The 12883-nt window shown below is 44.8% G+C and overlaps 1 non-coding gene across 1 annotated transcript; it reads left to right on the top strand.

Moving 5' to 3' along the window:
* Positions 1-12456: 12456 nt before the first annotated feature.
* On the top strand, positions 12457-12529 carry TRNAF-GAA. The gene has a single exon. It is a non-coding gene; the product is annotated as a tRNA-Phe (tRNA).
* The last annotated feature ends 354 nt before the right edge of the window (positions 12530-12883 follow it).

The following is a 12883-nucleotide window of genomic DNA, read 5'->3' as shown; positions in this document are numbered from 1 at the left end:
AGATAAAAATACACCGTTATTTCCGTTATATGTTCTCTGCAGCCAGAACACCAAAATGTTCCCTGAAAATTCAGGAGAAAGGGCTTATTTTCTGCTTCCTTGTCCCCATGATCCAGAAAGCAGAGCGAAAGTTGACTGCTGTGCCACTTCCAGCCCCGTTTCATCTCCATGTGGAGAGAGAGATGCAATTTTCTTAGTGGCACAGCAAAGTGCTGAATTCCTTAATCTGTTTGTCCTTTCTGCAGCAGCACCTCCGCTTGGTAAATAACCCGCAGATGGGAGCAATCAGAGTAGTGAGGCAAAGCAAAGTTATTACGAACTTGTTGAAATGTATGAGGGATGTAAAATGTGAGATGGAGAGGAAAAGGAAAAAAAAGAACGTCCCAGGGGCACATTTCTTTGCTCAGGAGGCATCAGGTTGAATAAGTTACAAATAAGCTGTCACCTTAAAAGGTGTCAGACACTGACGCAAGTGGAAAGTTAAAACAACAGCTCTTTGAGTATTGCAGGCAGCAGCTTTTGGTGTTTTAGTGCAGTCCTGAAAATTGAATTGTGCATAGGCAGTGACTTTGCTGCTAGACAGCTTGTATTTTCCTTTTCTTTTTTAGCTGTGGATGGTCTCTGTTCTGACTATACTGAGGATTCTGGCTGGAATAAATGTCCTGAACATTGTTGCTGGTAGGTTTGTGACCTAGGAAGGTCAGCTTAACTTGTGGTGACCATCCCACTGTTTGCACACAAGAAAATGTGGATTTATTCCAAGATTTGAAAAGATTGAATGGAGCCTAAATCTGAGAGCCTAAATTTATGAAGGTGCTTGTCTCTTCTGTCTTGTTTACATGGCTTTCCTCATTCCTGGAACTACAGGTTGCAGGAGTATTTGTGGCTCCATCCCTGGAAGCGTTCAAGGGATTGGATGTGGCTTGGAGCAACCTGGGATAGTGGAAGATGTCTCTGCCAATGACAGGGGTTGGAACTGGATGATCTTTCAAGTCCTTTCCAAACCAAAACATTCTCTGATTCTTTGATTCTCTGATTCTACGTTGAACCCTGTTTTAATACCTTTCCCTACATAGCCATTTTTCCAAATTTCCCAAATTTCCAGTCTTCACCAAAAGTTCCTCCTAAGTTTGCTGGCAAATACAGACATACATCAGATTTAATCTAAAGCTTTTAAATGCTGTCCTCTATCTCCCTTCAGGATGTGGCCAAGGGGTGAACTTTTATCTTGGCTCACTCAGGAACACAGAGCTCAGTGTTCTCCAATCCCTTATGCTCTAATCCTTAACACCAGAGAGTTTGTCTGTGTAAGAGAACCCTTGCTCAAGTCTGGAATGAGTTTTGCAACCTGAATTTGGATGTAGAGGACTGTGGCATTCATAGTTCCAAGGTTCTCTTCACTGAATGAGAATTACTGAACCCTGGAATGGGAAAAAATGGAAGAGATGGGTTTATCTCCAGGCCTATAAATGTGTGACCAGAAGGTTGAGGGACCCCACCTGGAACGGTCTCCATCTCTGGGGACCCTGACATAAGAAAGATGTGGAGCTGCTGGAGCAAATCCAGAGGAGGCCACGGAGATGCTCCAAGGGCTGGAGCCCCTCTGCTCTGGAGCCAGGCTGGGAGAGCTGGGAATGTCCAGCCTGGAGAAGAGAAGGCTCCAGGAGACCTCAGAGCCCCTTCCAGTGCCTGAAGGGGCTCCAGGAGAGCTGGAGAGGGACTTTGGACAAGGGATGGAATGACAGGACAAGGGAAATGGCATTAAATTGACAGAAGATGGGGTTAGATGCAATATTGGGAAAAAATTCTTCCCTGTGAGGGTGGAGAGGCCCTGGCACAGGTTGCCCAGAGAAGCTGTGGCTGCCCCATCCCTGGAAGTGACCAAGGCCAGGTTGGACAGGACTTGGAGCAACCTGGGATAGTGGAAGATGTCCCTGCCCATGGCAGGGGGTTGGAATTCCATGATCTTTCAGGTCCCTTCCAGTCCAAACAATTCCATGATTCTGTGACTGTGGAAAGTACCACAAGAAGCCACAAGTGTTCTCTCCAGAATAAAGTTGTGAAGAAATTTCCTAATGCTGAGATGAGTCAAGTGGTGGTGTAGATTTCCCAAGAATTTCAGTCTCTTTAAATAGAATTCTTAAAATCATCTTAGAATGATTTTTCCAGGAATGAGGAAAGCCATGTAAATAAGACAGAAGACACAAGCACCTTCATAAATTCAGGCCCTCAGATTTAGGCTCCATTCAGATGTAAAATGCTCTGGAAAATAAAGTCGCATCTCACTTGTTATTTATTAAGGCTGAACCAAGAGACCAGATCAGTATCAAATAAAACCCTCAAGGTGAAGTTAAATGTTCCAGGCACCACTGAGTACAAAAATATTATTTTTCCATTGTTTCGTAGTTCACAAATTTGATTTCCTGATCTGCAGCACAGAGCAGAAGTTTCCCTTTTTGGCTATAAAATCTCCTTTCCCAAGCTAGGGAAAGGAAAGAAAAAAAGATTCTTCCCCCACACTCTGCTCTCAGGCTCATGAAGACCAATCTAGGCAGCCCTCAGGAATCTGTTTTCCATTTCTGCAGTGGATACCTATTCTTAGCTACTTTCACATGAGTTTTTATATGCAAACAGCACTTTTCTCATCTCCTCAGCCAAGGCCCTGACATTCCCCACTTTCCCTGTGAGCCATGAATGTGTTTTCCCCCTCGTGTGGTGCAGGGATGGCTCGTGCTCTACATAGCAGGAAGGCAGAAATAGAGGCGTGCACACGCCTGTAAATCCCCTTTTAGAAGGCAGAAAATCCCAGCTTCTCCAGCACCTCCAAGTCCACTCCATAAATCTCAAGTGGGAATTTTGTCTTGTCAGGGCACAACTTTGGAAATTATGCACATATTGAGGAACTTTGCTGGAAAAGTGGGGCAACCCAGTGTTATTTTAAAATTATGTCTTCATAACTTGTTGACTTGCTATGATATTTTTCTGCAGCTTTAACACCGGCTGACCAATTTATAAAGGATTGTGTGTGGAATACTGAAATGAAATTCTAACCACTCTGAATATTGATGTTCCAGGGAGAAATAGGCTTCCAAATATTTTCTGGAAGTGGAAAACTTTATCAGGGCATTTATAAAAGTATCATGAAGTCCCTTCAAAGCCTGCATCTTCATTTCTGATAAACACATCTTCCAACCCATGGAATGACCCCCCTTAACAGGAGACCTTGTGGAAAATGGATTCATTATTTTCCTTGTGGTCTGCAGCAGAAAGAAAAAGCCCAGTAGCCTATTTTGCATAAAGTCTGATCAAACATTGTTTTCCTCTGGTAAACTGGAAAGTTGATAATGCTTTCACTAGAAGGGAATGTTTCACTTCAGTGCCCAGATTTTGATTTATGTTCAAAAGTACTTCTGATAGAATAAATGTCATTTCCAATCAGAAAATCAAAATATTTTTTAAATGAGAGCCTGCATCTCCTACACATTTTCTGCTTCCTGCTGTTTTTTGTTTGTCTGTCTGAGACCGACTAATTTGTGAAACTAAGACAAACTCTGGAATAATTTTGAATTTACAAAACAGACATTTTTCATCTGTTTTTAACATGAGAATTTAGGTTTAATGGAAACTTCTAGTGGCAAGAGTGACTCAGGGCCAACCAAATGCTCTTCAGAGCTGTGACCTCACATTAATGTGTCTGGCACATAATATTGGGAATTTCAGAGCTGCTATATTATCAATTTAAAAACCCATAACACCCCTAATTACCATTTAAATATGCCTTAGTTAAATTTCTTACCATGTTAAATTGCAATGAGAGATGAAAATCTTCAATCAAAGCTCTGTTTTTAGTAAATTCCAGAAGGTCTCTGATTTCTACACAAGAACTCTGATTAAACGTGGCCTTTGCTCTGTCTGTGTCAAATGAGCTGAAGCCACAAAAAGAGGCATTTGGAGTTGCTTCTAAATGCAAATTATCCCCAATTCCAGCTTTAATAATGATCCTGTCATCCAAATTAGTGGTTGATTGAATTAAACAGAATGGATTCAAATCCACCGCCCCTTATTCCAAACCATCCCTACAAAAAACAGCCTTCAAGTTGCCTTTGAAATCCTTGGAATTCTTCCTTTTTAAACCCCTGGAATGTGTCCATTAGAGAAATAATGGCTATTGATATTTTCTGGTAGGTTTGTACTGCGTCCTCTGGACAGAGAGGTCTTCTCCAGAGACTGGATCATTTCTCCATGATTTTGGTGCCATGAAACGTGTCTGGATTTTTCCAGGCAAGTTTATAGGGAAGGAAGGCAGTTATTTATCATGAAATCACAGGATAGAATCACAGAATGGTTTGGGTTGGAAGGCACCTTCAAGGCCATCTCATTCCAGCCTGGTTGCTCCAAGGCCCCTCCAGCATGGCCTTGGATTCTTCCAGGGAAAAGGGAATTCACAGCTTCACTGGGCAACCTGTGCCAGGGCCTCCTCACCCTTTGAGTACAGAACTTCCACCTAAAATCTGATTTAAATCTCTCCTCTTCCAGTTTGCTGGCACCTGCCTGGGTGGAGCTTGGCCCCCTAAGAAAGTGGGGTCAAGGTGTCTTTTAGTTATTTCCAGAAGAATTTGGAGTTCAACACCCAAACCATTGACAAGAATTTATCCACTGTGGATGGGCAAATCACGTCTCCTTGTGCCTGAGGATTCCCACCAGCTCCATACTTGGGTGGTCTTTGGGATGGGACAGGGAGTTCCGTAAGGAAAGAAAAGCAACTAGGAGAAGTCAGGACCTGGGTTGTATAGACAGATAGGAAAGACCTGGAAACAAAAGCAGGAGTGTGATTCAAGGTGCCATCAAGAAATTTATTTTATTATTATTATTACTATTATTATTTTATTTATTATTTTTATATTTATATGCTTTATTGATTTTAATAATATTATTATTTAATATTAAAATCGTTTTTATTATTGTTGTTGTTTTTATGAGCTATAAATTTGGAAAGTTTCTTATTCAGTAATGAACTCATTTTCAGGGATTTCATTTTCTATTATCTTGTCTTAGAGCTGTGTTTCCAACACAGACTGTGGCAGATAAGAGAAACAAAGGTGTTCATGGGCAAAGGATCACATCAGGAATTTCACATCCTTAATTCCATAGCCAAGCTATCAAACCCATCAGAATGAGGGGACATTGCAGACTTTACCCTCTGCGCAGGAGTTTTCAGCAGTTTGGACCTGTGGGGGTTTGTGACATCCAGCTGGAAGTTCTTAGGCCAGGCAGGGTTTAACCCACCTCAGTTTGCAGCAACCAAAAAAATCTTAACAGCAAAAATGTCTGGTCCTGTGAAAGAAATGGGGACTGGGGGCACTTTTCTATCTTTAGGGAGGACCTTGGCTGCTTTCTTGGGAACCTAATGCAATTCAGGATGGATTGTGTGGAGGAATTTGGTTTGGGATCCACCTCATCTCATTTCAGAGAACTCCATCCCAGCTGGTCACATTCAGACCCTCTTATAACAGAATCATGGAATGGTTTGGGTTGAAAATGAACTTTAAATGAACTTTTGATCTTCTAGTCCAGCCTCCTGCAATGATCAGGGACATCTTCAACCAGATCATGCTGCTCAGAGCCCCATCCAACCTGACCTTGAATGTTTCCTGGGATGGAAATTTCTCTGGATAACCTCATCTGGTGCTTAACCACTCCCACCACAAAAGATTTCTTCCTTAGAGCCAGTCTAGATCTCCCCTCTTTCAGTTTAAAATCATCACCCCTTGTCCTGTCCCTACACACCCGATGATAAATTCTGTTTCCATCTTTCTTATAAACCCCCTTTAAGTATTGAAAGGCTTCAATAAGTTTTTCCAGTATCCTTCTATTTTCCATGCTAAATAAGCCCAACTCTCTCAGCTTTTCCTCACAGGAGCAGTGCTCCATCCCTCTGAAGGAATCAGATGAGTGAAACTTTTAGGATTCATCCAGCATTAGAGCCTTTTTCGATGCACTTAGGGGAAAAGTTCAGGCTGTTTCCATGCTGGGAATCACAGGATCTTTCAGTTTGGAAAAGACCTTGAAGATCCTCCAGCCCAACCTTTGACTGATCCCCACCCTGTCACCCAGCACATGGTGCTAAGTGCCACATCCAGGCTTTTCTTGAACACCTCCAGTGATTGTGACTCCTCCACATCCTGACCCTGCAATGTTCTTGCCCCAGAACGAGCTGAAAAAAAACCCCAAAAAAAACCGTTTAGGTGTGAACTGCTCACCTTGCTTTAAATTCTTACCCAACTCTGAGTTTTACAGACTCAACTCTTCTTTCTTGTCCTAAAGTCCTGGGTGTCATCAGGCAGTGGCAGTGGTGTGTCTGCCAGACTTGCTGGGGCTGCAGAGGGAGGCACTCGTCACTCACCCAGCAGGAAGGTGGCCCTCACAAAACAAAGATTTTTGCCATGACCTACATAGCCAACACCCACCCACTGATGTGTGGGCTGTGTCTCCTCCTGGGGGAAGCCCAGCAGCTGTGTGGGGGTTTTATCCCAATTTGTTTTCACATTGTCAGTGAGAGAAGGAGACATCCTGGTGTGTCCTGAGTGACAGAATCCTGCCAGCAATAGAGACTCCCACTGCTGCTGGTGGGAAAAATATAATTTATTGGCAAGGCTGGCCACAGTTTTACAGATATTTGTGCTATTTCGTGGAAAGAATAATTTTATTTTAAGAATGTATATCTGCCTCTAAGCCTGGGTATCTATAGCCCTCCCTGCATACAATACTTGGCTGGCATTTCTCAAAGTCAGACATTTAATTAACAGAAGTTTGGGGTTTTTTTAATCCCTATGTGTTATCAACTACCAGCCTGTACCCTTCCATCTTAGGGACTAAAGATGAAACTTCAGGCCTCTTCTCAGATGTTTGATCATCAGGAGATTGGATTCCACATCCCTGGAAGTGCTCAAGGCCAGGCTGGATAGGGTTTGGAGCAAGCTGGCTTAGGGGAAGTTATCCCTGCCCTTGGCAGGGTGTTGAAATGAGAGGATCTTTCACGTCCTTTCCAACCCAAACAATTCTGAGCCCTTTGCTGTTATTTTTGTCTTGCTGGAACCAAGTGAAGGGGGAGAGTGGACTCTCACTGCCCACATGACCCAGAAGGAAAGGACAATATCCCAGAATCCACAAGATCCTCCCTACCTGTGGTGAGTCATACCCAGAGCTCCAAAAACACCACCTTGGTCAGGGTGTGGCCTGGAACCCCCCCAAAAATATTCAGGTTTCACTTTTAGGCTTCACCACCCATGGGAGGTGCCAACAGCTGCTGTCCACATTCCCTGTCCTGTCCTAATGGACACAACAACCCCCTGCCACCAACTTCTGCTTGCATTAGGAAGGTGGGAAAATTATGGCCTTTCTACATCCTGGAGAGATTGTGGAAAAAAAAAAAAAAAAAAGAAAGGTTGGTTAAAAATAACCAAGCTGTGGATTTGCAGGCAAAACTGTGCAATTAGTTGGGGTCTGTTACTCAAGGCTGTGAGAACAGAGTGAAATGTAGCAGATGGGGAAGACTCAGCAAACACAGAGTTTGTTTTCTTCAGAACTTTCCAACAACATCTTTTTTTCTTTCATTTTTCCCCTTCTCCCTCTGGCTGTTGCTTGATGATCATAGTTATATGTTTGGAATAAATCTAAAGCCTGTTAAGTGCACAGTTTATCAGCTGTTGGGAGTTTGTACAGGTGGTTTATCTTCCCTCTACCTTGTTAACTATATCAGGGGAAGCTTTATTTGGATTATCACTGAACTTCAACCTTAATTTGGGGTAAAAAAAATGCTAAAGGAGGGCATCTTGGATTAGATTAGATTAGATTAGATACTAGGAAGAAATGCCTCCCTGTGAGGGTGGTGAGGCCCTGATATGGAATTCCCAGAGAAGCTGTGGCTGCCCCTGGATCCCTGGCAGTGTTCCAGGGCAGGCTGGATGGAGCTTGGAACAAGCTGGGGTAGTGGAAGGTGTCCCTGCCCATGGCAGAGGAGTAGGAACTGGATGATCTTCCAGGTCCCTTCCAAACGAAACCATTCTATGATTATCTGATTAAAGTCCTTTACTAAGAGAAATATAGGGTTTGGTGCTGAAATAATTTAAAAATTCACTGAGGGCCAAACATTTCTTCCCCTTCAATTTCCTATATATTAACTAAAAAAGAAGCCCTTTGCTTCATAACCTTGTATTTAGACTTGTCTTCCTTTAAGTGGAAACCCTCAGTTCAAGTGTTTTCCATTTTTTAGGGAAGGGATGAGGTTGTGAAATCCTAAGAAATACAAAACCCACCCTTTTCTGCCAGCACTAGGATATTTCAATGAAGGCAGCTCTCAGCCAGAGAGATTAAAGAAGGCATAAAACAATTCAGGCAGCAATTGTGATGGACAAAGATTATTCACAGATTTAATTATGCCCATTTGCATAATCATCCTCAAGGACACAGGTCTGTGGCTAAATCCCTGGAATCTCCCCCTCACACAGCTCTTGGGTTGTTCATTGATCCTGAAGGAATTTTTTTCACAGGGAAAAGCTGCTGATGTTGCAGGAGGTCTGACCACCCTCCCAAAAACCTCAGGTAGCTCCGATTTTCCAGCCATGCCCAAAAAAAAAGATTCGGCACCACAGACTTCCCAGAGCCACGAGGAGACTGATGGAGGCTTCACCCCCAATTTCACCCCTCCAAAACCACGCTGGGATAAAATACCCTTTAAATGTCAGATGAGCAGGAGCTGGCAGGTGGCTTCACCTCCCTCCCTGGGGACTTTTGTGACTCCCCAGGGTCTCCTGACTCACAGGCAGTGCCCGGGGGGCTGCATCAGCCCCCTCCTCAGCGGGGGAAGGCAGGTGGGCCAGGCAGAGCCCCGGCCCCACGGGGAGAGAGATGCTTTTAGCTCTGACTCATCCCTGGGCTGCCTTTGGAGGGAGAGGCAGCAGCTCTGCAGAGTGGGAGTCGCTCTGCTATTTTCTGTTTACCGGCTCTGCTGGCTGTCGTTTCCCACCTGGGGGACAACGGGTTTGAAAGCCAGAGTGCAGCATTTTGTGGCTGGAACATCAGGGGTTTTGTTCTCTTCTCCTTATCAAGGGTGAAAGTTTGGTGCTGGCGGAAAATGGAGAAGGGGAGAGGGGGAAGGAAAATCTTATTTTGCGCAGGGAGGAGATATCACTATTATTTTGCAACCGGACTGTCAGAGGGTTTATTGGCACCTGTTAATTTGAGAAATATGTGGGGAAGGGGAAATGAGCCTTCCCTGCCTCCAAATCCTGGCTGAATGTATGATCCAATGTCATTCCTGCCACACAGGACCCAGATAAGCTACCAAAAGTCCCTTTAGGTCATTATTTCTATGCCTCAGAGCTGTCAATCTTCCCATCAAACTTGGCATCACTCGGGTCCATTTCCCGCTGGATGCATTATCTGTGGAGAATCAATTGCACGGCTTGGGGCTGGGTTATTGATGCCATTATCTTGTTTATGGCTTGTGGATGTTTCTGGGTTTAAAGCAGTGCCCTTCTAACACCCGAGTCAAATGAAAGTCCAATTATTCCCATATTTCAGATGTCAAAATGGAGATGGATCCACTCAGGGTTTTTGCCCCACCAGGTTCGTGTTGTTTGCAGGGCTTGATCTTGTTCTGTGCTCTCTGGGAATGGTATAAAATGGTTTTGTTTGGAAGGGACCTTAATGATCAACCTTTTAAGTGTCCTGCCATGTCCAGGGACACATTTCACTATCCCAGTTTGTTACAAGCCCTGTCCAACCTGGCCTTGAACATTCCAGGGATGGGGCAGCCACAGCAGCAGCCTGTGCCCAGGCCTCACCACCCTCACAGGGAAGAATTTCTTTGTAATATCCCATCTAAATCTACCCTCTCTCATATTAAAGCTGTCCCCCCTTGTCCTGTCATTGTTTGCCATTGAAAAAAATCCCTTTCCAGCTTTCCTGTATCCCCCTTTAGGTACTGGAAGGCCACAGTAGGGTCTCCAGGACACCTGGTGAGCAAGTTCTGAAAGTTCTTCTGAGGCTGAGGACTTGAACCTCATCTCTTGTCTAACTCCAAGAGCAAGATCCAATTTATATCTCACATGTCTCCTGCAGCAAACTTTTGTAGGAGTAGGTTGGCTTAGCCAGGAGACATTTTCAGACCTCGATCCTAAATGGAGACCTCCCAACGGCCTGGTGTGACCTACCTGACTTCCAAACAGATTTGGAGGCTCATGCTTCCCTTTTCCCAACAAGTCCTATGGAGCACCTCCAGCTGGCACTTGCAGTCTCAGATCTTGGCAGGGAATGTCTGTCTACCCAGGAAAGCTCATTGTGCACGTCTGGAGCTGCCAAATTCACAGCTGGGGCTTAGCCATAGTGCAGTAGTGGAATTTTGGAGGAGAAAGCATGGGAACACACCCTATATTTGAAAGGGGTGAGTACCTGGAGGAGTTCCCCGAGGGTGGAAAAGCAATTCCCAGTGCTGAGACAGAGCTGCACATCAGGATTGGATCAGAGCTGTGATTTCCACGAAAACACAGAAGCTCCCATCCTCCAAGCATTTCATTGCCATGTGCCATAATCCTTTTCCAACTCTCACACCCAGGTTTTTCTCCTTGTTAGAGATTACCTGTTTTTTTACGGACAAATAATGAAGCTGAATCATTCACCCAGGCTTAAGACTGTGTAAAGATTTGGATCCCACTCTTGAAGCAGCCAGATCTAATGGCAGAAGAGATTCTTGAGTCCTGCATCCAGCTCTGGGGTTCCCAGCACAGGAAGGACATGGAGCTGTCAGAGAGTCCAGAGGAGGCACCAAGGCGGTCAGAGGAATGGAGCAGCTCTGCTGTGAGGAAAGGCTGGGGAAATTGGGATTGTTTGGCCTGGGAAAAAAGGCTTGGGGTGACTTAATTGTGGCCTTCCAGTACCTGAAGAAGCTGACGAGGCTTCAAACTGAGAGTAGGTTTGGATTGGATATTAGGAAGAAATTCTTCCCTGTGAGGATGGGGAGGGCCTGGCACAGCTTGCCCAGAGAAGCTGTGGCTGCCCCTGGATCCCTGGAAGCATCCAAGGCCAGGGTGGACAGAGCTTGGAGACACCTGGAGTAGTGAAATGTGTCCGTGTCCATGGCAGGGGGGTTGGAATGAGATGATCTTTGAGGTCCTTTCCAACCCAAACCATTCCATGTTTGTTTCTGAAGTTTGATGCTTCTTGCATTGGAATGAAGCACATGAGTGAACTGATGACCTTCAGCTGCAGGAGGTTGCTCTGGAGGGAGCTAAAGATGCTCCAGATTTTTCCTCCATCTCCACAGGTTCTGGAGCCTTGAAGAATCCTGGTGTGAACTTAGAGAAACTTTGTGGTTTCTCTGCTTTTCTTCTGAATTGAGGGAAACCAGGGGGTGTCACCTCTTGGAGGTGTCCACTGCCTACATTTCCAGATTTATCCTCACTCTACACACAGATTTTGGAGTGCTTTGGATGAGGACCCTCTCCAGGTTCCCTCTCAAATCCCTGGCACAACGAATGCTTGGGAATGCTCAAGAAATGGAGCTGGATTCCCAAGCAGCAGCACAACCAAAAAACACACTCCTTGTTCTTTGCAGTTTTGGGGACTTTGATTATAAGTCAAGTTGTTAAACAACAACATTTAGAACATTTAGATGGGGAAATTTCTCTTAGTTTTTGATCTCAAATCATTTACATTTAAGCACAAATTTACCCCCCAATCATTTCTAAATGGATTTCTTTTTAAGACAATTTAAGACAGGGAAAATTAGGTGTTATTGGATGCATACTGGGGAGCATAAGCCTTATTTATTGCAGAGGCAGCAATGAACTGCATATGTTACATAATTGTATAGAAGATAGCAGGATGGCAGTGTTCTGAAACAAAAAAGAGCCAGCATTTGGAAAGAAGAGGGATGATTTGAGGCAATTTATGTAGTTTAGAGTGATTTAAGTGTAGTTAAACAATTGCACATTTAGGTGCAATGTATGACATAATAGTCCAAGAGAACTGAAAGGTTTTCAAGTCTATTTTCCATGTCAGCTTCCCAGCTGATGCTCCACCAGGGAAAACTCTTTATTTATGGGGAGAGGCTGCTCCTCGCCTGGGTTTTCCTGAGATTTTTTCTCTCTTGCTTTGTTGTGTGGTCAGTCACACCATTCCAACACTGGAATGGGCTGCCAGGAGAAGCTGTGGCGGCTCCATCCTTGGAAATGTCCAAGAACAGGTTGGATGGGGCTTGGATCAACCTGGGACAGTGGGAGGTGTCCTTGCCCCTGGCAGGGGGTGAAATGAGGTGATCTCATAGGTCCCTTCCAACCCAAACCATCCATGGTTCTTCTTGGAGGGAAAACTTGTTGGGAAAACTGCTTTGAATGGTGAAAGTTTGAAATCTCATCGCGTTCCAACAGGTTTTGGGAAAACCTAAGCCTCAGCAGAGCTGAAGTAGCTCAGCTGGGAGAGCGTTAGACTGAAGATCTAAAGGTCCCTGGTTCAATCCCGGGCTTCAGCAGAGTTTTCCTGCAGTTTTGTGTGCCCAGGGCTGGCCTCTGCACTACAGGAGACATCTGGACATCCAGGAGAGATCCAGCCCAGGGCCAGCAGGACTGGGAGGGGCTGGAGGGGACAGGAGCATCTCTGCTGAGGGGAAAGGAGGGGAAACTGGGCCCAGTGGACTTGGGAGAGTGTGGAGTTCCCTTCTTAGACATATTCCCAAGTGACCTTGAGGTGGTGCTGGGCAAGGCGCTGTAGGTCCTGCTTGAGCAGGGCTTTGGAGCAGGGACCACTATGAAGTCCCCACTCAACAAGTCTGAGCCTGTGAAAGAGGGACAGGAGTTTACAATTCCAGTATTTTACCCAAAATCAT

The sequence above is a fragment of the Pyrgilauda ruficollis genome, unplaced genomic scaffold (genome assembly GCF_017590135.1).
Source record: "Pyrgilauda ruficollis isolate IOZ18807 unplaced genomic scaffold, ASM1759013v1 scaffold138, whole genome shotgun sequence".
In the NCBI taxonomy this organism is placed as follows: domain Eukaryota; kingdom Metazoa; phylum Chordata; class Aves; order Passeriformes; family Passeridae; genus Pyrgilauda; species Pyrgilauda ruficollis.
Note: the sequence above shows the minus strand (reverse complement) of the source record. Positions and strands in the feature narration are given on the sequence as shown.